The sequence below is a fragment of the Macrobrachium nipponense genome, chromosome 7 (assembly GCF_015104395.2).
Source record: "Macrobrachium nipponense isolate FS-2020 chromosome 7, ASM1510439v2, whole genome shotgun sequence".
NCBI lineage: Eukaryota > Metazoa > Arthropoda > Malacostraca > Decapoda > Palaemonidae > Macrobrachium > Macrobrachium nipponense.
Genome location: NC_061109.1, coordinates 42,488,847 through 42,494,846, shown reverse-complemented (window position 1 = coordinate 42,494,846; position 6,000 = coordinate 42,488,847). Strand labels below are relative to the sequence as shown.

The following is a 6,000-nucleotide window of genomic DNA, read 5'->3' as shown; positions in this document are numbered from 1 at the left end:
TGTATATATATCTATATATATATATATATATATAGTATATATATATATATATATATATGTAATATATTGTATATATATATAGATATATATATCATATGTATCTATATATGTTATAATTATATATATGTATATATATATGTATATATATATAGGTAATATATATATATGTGTATAATGTGTATAATATATAGTGTATAATATATTGTACTTATCTATATGGTATATGATAATATGTGTTATATATATTGATATATTATATATGTATATTATATGCGTAATAAGATATATATGTATATATATATGTATATAATATAATGTATATATTTTATATATATGTATATATATATATGTATTATATATATATGTTATATATATATATGTATATATATATATGTATATATAATATGATATATATATATGTATATATATATATGTTATGTATATAGATATATGTATATATAATATGTAGTATATATATATTATATAATATTATATCGTTATATATATATATATGTATATATATCTAAATGATATATAATATAATGTATATATATATATGTATATGTATATATGTATATATATATTATGTATAGATATATATATGTATATATATATCTATGTATATATATATATATGTAATACTATATGTATATTATGTATATATATATTATGTATTAGATTATTGTATAATATATATATGTATATATAATATTGTAATATATCTATGTATATATAATATATGTATTATAGCTATATATAGTGTATTTTATATATTATATATTATGTATAATATATAATATGTATATATAATGTATAAATATATGTATTTATATATGTATATATATATATGGTATATATATAATATATGATATAATTATATGTTAATTATATGATATATATATGTAGAATATATGTATATATTATATGGTCTATATATATATGTATATATATATATGTATATAATATATATGTATATATATATTATTATATATTATTAGATATGTCTATATATATATGTATAGTTAGTATTATATGTAATTATATATAGATTAATTATATAATGTATATGATATAGGTATATATATATGTATATATATGTATACTATATATATTATTTTATATATGGTATATATATTAGTAGATAATTCTATGAATATATATGTATATATATAGTATATGTATATATATAATGTAGATATATATGTATATATATGTATATATATGATGTATAGTATGTATATAATGATGTATATATATGTATATATATATATATGTATATAATAATATATGTGGTATATATATATATATATATATATTATATATACACGGATCTGGGTTCAAAATTCCTGACACCCGATATCCCGACAGCCACAATCCCGACAAGCCGATATCCCGACAGCCAAAATCCCGATACGCGCACACACACGCACTTATATATATGATATATATACTATATATATACTATATATATTATATATTATTTATATATATTAGAGAAGAGAAAGAAGAGAGAGCGAGATGGAGTGAGAGAGAGAGAGAGAGAGAGAGAGAGAGAGAGAGAGAGAGAGAGATTTTAAACGGTAAACCACCGGACAGTGATAATAAGGCCTTTCATATAAATGTGAGTGCTTTGGTTTGTTCTTAACGTTAAAACACCGAACTATGATAATTAGTGTTTCGGTTGGCTGTTAACGTTAAAAGTCCGAACTATGATAATTAGGCCTTTCTAATGAACTTTACAAAACTAACAGTAACAATAAAGCCTTTCATATTTGAACTATATTTCAGTGCTAAACCACCCATAGAAATGGAAAAAAATTGTGAAAAGATTCCTGCTCAAAAAGGAAAAGCATAAAATTAACGTACGGGGATACCTGATGGTTAAAGAAAAAAAAAAACAGCAAAGAATCATGGTACTGGTGCTGTAAATTTCGAAAATCTAATAACTGCAAAGGAAGAACAGTTACCTCACTTGTGAATGAAGAACATTTACTAACAAAATTTGAGGAGCACAATCATGCTCCTTGTGCAAGTACTGCTAGTGTTGCAAAAATAAGAAATGGAATACAAATACAAGCAAAATCCACTAGAGGTCTACCGATTCAAATTATTCAGTCAAGCACCACCACTGCTACTCCAAATATTGTGCCATGTCTACCTTCCAAAACTGCCCTAAGAAAGACAGTAAAGCGGATCAAGCGCTGTGATCGTCCATCTGAACCTGCGTCATCAGTTGATATTAATATTCCTCCTGAACTCAGGCGTAGGTTAAATGGTGGTTTATTTTTAAAAGGAGACTACGATAGGAACGACCAAATTTTAATATTCACTACAGCCGCAAATTTGAAGAGATTATCAGAAGCCCCATTTTGGATTATGGACAGTACTTTTAAAACAGTACCTATAATATTTTACCAAATGAACACAATTCATGCACCTGTGGGACATGGAAATAGTAGTTTTTCCACTTGTGTATGCTTTTGTGACTGGGAAGAGTGAGGTCATGTATAAACGCTTGTTTCAAGATTTGACCGACATTGCTGACGAAAATGAAATTGATCTGAACCCACAATCAGAACCTAAACAAAAAAGGAAAAAACTTATTCTTCAAGAACGGATCGCCAAGGTGATGCAAGAACGAGATCGTCAAAATCTTTCAGATTATCTTCGAGGAATAGCCCATAATTTATCCCTTGAATAAAGTTTTTAACTTTTTAAATTTTATATCTATATCGAATCTTAAAGTATGGTGTGACATTATCTTTTTTATTATGCATTTACACCTGTTATTTTTTTTAGGTTGTAAATCTGTTGTAATTAAAATTGTATATAAATAAGATTGTTATTTTTGTTACCCCCAAAATATATGAAAGAGATTTTCTTGTTGGGATTTTGGCTGTCAGGATCTTGGTCTGTCGGGATTCTGTCCAGATCCCATATACACATATACATATATTATCGCTTAATAAATTCCCCCTCGGTTAAACATATGAAAATATATTAATTCCGAGGTAGAGCGAATTATATATTAAAGGACATTTGTAGCTCGATATATATATATATATACATAATACATTTATCTATTATATACAATATACATATGTTATATAATAATAATAATATGTATATATATACACATACATATATATGTACATACATATACTGTATATACACTTAAAAAAGCACAGTAGATGCAGGTGACTTCATTAAATAAGTGAATACCACAGGAAAATGATAGTCAGAAATCCAAGCGCTTTCGTCTTTACTAAGACATTGTTTAGGAGCGAATGAAATACAATTGGAGAGAAAGGTCTCGGGTACACAACAAGATCAAGAATTGTCAAAAGGGTAAAAATTAAAAGAGATAATCCAGGATTATCGGATATCACACGGTCACAAACATAAACAGATTTGACCCTAACCGAAATTACAAAGTATCTTTACAGTCCAAAACATGTAAAAACTGAATATATTAATTTTGTTGCTTATATTTATCTACAACTTTTTTCATTATGAAAGCATCAAGTTTAAATAAACCAAGTCTTAAATTTAGAACATCTCTATTATTTGACTTGATGAAACAAGATTCAATGATATTCCTTTTAACTGTGTCATTACATGGGATTAAGGCTCTTGCTTGACTCCAGTTAATAGGATGATCTAAATCTCTCATATGTACGAATAATGCATTCGATATTTGCCCAGTTCTCACAGAATATTGGTGCTGTTTGAGACATTGTGAAAGAGATTTACCGGTCTGTCCGTAATAGACTTTATCACACTTTTTGCAAGGAATTTCAGATATGCAGCCTGGAAGATCTTTAGGAGAATTTTTGATTACTAAACTCTTGACATTAATATTACTGAAAACAACATTTATGTTAAAAAGCTTTAAAATTCTAGGAATATCTAAAAACCTTTCATCATAAGGTAATTTTAGAATGTTATGCTTACTAAATTCAAGTTTGTCATTAGTTGAATAAAATGTTTTTCTAGCTCTTTTCCATGCCACATCTACAAAAGTCCTTGGGTATTTAAGTTTCAATGCAATATCATAAATAGTTTTAATCTCAGCGTCAAAAATCTGCGGGCTACAGACACGTAAAAGCCCTTAGGAACATCCAGAAAAAACAGAGAGTTTAACATTTTGATGGTGATTGGAGTAGTAATGAACAAAAGAGGCAATGTTTGTTGATTTCTGAAAGACTGAAAAAGGTGAAATTTCTTTCTATAATTTCTATGGACAGTTACATCAAGAAAATTCAAATTACAATTTCTTTCTTCCTCTACAGTAAATTTTATAGAGGGGACTAAATTATTGAGATTATTAAGGAATTCCTGGAGATTTTCGTGAACTGGCCATATACAGAAAATATCATCCACATACCTAAATCATATACCTTTTTGGGGCAAAATTCTTGGTAAGAGTTTTGTCTAAAAAAATTCCATGTAAATATTGCTAAGGACAGGAGATAAGGGATTACCCATAACCATGTCAAACTTTTGTACAAAATATTCCCCATTAAAACAAAATTTACTATCTTTGATACATAACCTTATGAGACTAATGAGGTTTGCTACAGTTAAGGGAATGTCATGACGTTCTAATTCATCCTCCAAATATTCAAGTAAATCATCTACAGGCACTTTTGTAAATAAAGAGACAACATCAAAACTAACCATATTAAAATCCAAATTCAAATTTAAACTATTCAATTTGTTTATAAAATCAACATTGTTTTTAACATTCGTGTTAGAAATGTTTCCTGCCAAAGGAGTAAGAATTTGGGATATGGGTTAAGCTTTGGTGTATTTAATGGTAACCTGGACTGTGTCGACATTTCAAAATCCTTTTGTTATTTGGAAAAATTTAATCAAAACCTATGCTGTGATGATATCAATATTTGTAAAGGTATTGTGTATGGTGCTATGAGTAAACCTTCTCCCCCTAATGTACCCGTGAGATTTCTCCAGGCTTTTAAGAAAATTAAAGAAGACAAAACAGTGAAAGTGACAAAAGCAGATAAATCTAATGCAGTGGTAATAATGAATAAAAGTGACTATGTAAGTAAAATAATGACATTGCTAAATGATACTGATACTTATACGAAACTGAGGTCTGATCCTACACAGAGAGTGAACTCCCATTTTAATAAACAAATTAAATCCATTTTGAAGGGCTTGGACCATTTAATTAAACAGCTTACACTGCAATGCGCCTCCCTACCTTATATGTATGGTTTAGTCAAGACACATAAAACCAATAACCCTATCAGACCAATCATTAGTTCAGTGGGCTCAGTTACGTATAACTTATCTAAATGGCTTGTGAAAATTCTTACTCCTTTGGTAAGAAACATTTCTAACACGAATGTTAAAAACAATGTTGATTTTATAAACAAATTGAATAGTTTAAATTTGAATTTGGATTTTAATATGGTTAGTTTTGATGTTGTCTCTTTATTTACAAAAGTGCCTGTAGATGATTTACTTGAATATTTGGAGGATGAATTAGAACGTCATGACATTCCCTTAACTGTAGCAAACCTCATTAGTCTCATAAGGGGTTATGTATCAAAGATAGTAAATTTTGTTTTAATGGGGAATTTTTCGTACAAAAGTTTGGCATGGCTATGGGTAATCCCTTATTTCCTGTCCTTGGCAATATATACATGGAATTTTTTTAGACAAAACTCTTACCAAGAATTTTGCCCCAAAAAGTTATATGGTTTAGTTATGTGGATGATATTTTCTGTATTTGGCCAGTTCACGAAAGTCTCCAGGAATTCCTTAATATGTAATCTCAATAATTTAGTCCCTTCTATAAAATTTACTGTAGAGGAAGAAAGAAATTGTAATTTGAATTTTCTTGATGTAACTGTCCATAGAAATTATAGAAATTTCACCTTTTCAGTCTTTCAGAAATCAACAAACATTGCCTCTTTTGTTCATTACTACTCCAATCACCATCAAAATGTTAAATTCTCTGTTTTTTCTGGG

The 6,000-nt window shown here is 27.5% G+C and overlaps 2 protein-coding genes across 9 annotated transcripts in view; one reads left to right on the top strand and one right to left on the bottom strand.

Annotated features, from left to right (window-relative positions):
* Positions 1 to 6,000, top strand: part of LOC135217344 (ecdysone-induced protein 74EF-like) — an 865,315-nt gene that overhangs the window by 413,018 nt on the left and 446,297 nt on the right. The gene's annotated exons all lie outside the window — the stretch shown is intronic.
* The window catches only part of LOC135217345 (U7 snRNA-associated Sm-like protein LSm11), a 327,200-nt gene that overhangs the window by 52,231 nt on the left and 268,969 nt on the right, over positions 1 to 6,000 (bottom strand). The window lies entirely within an intron of this gene.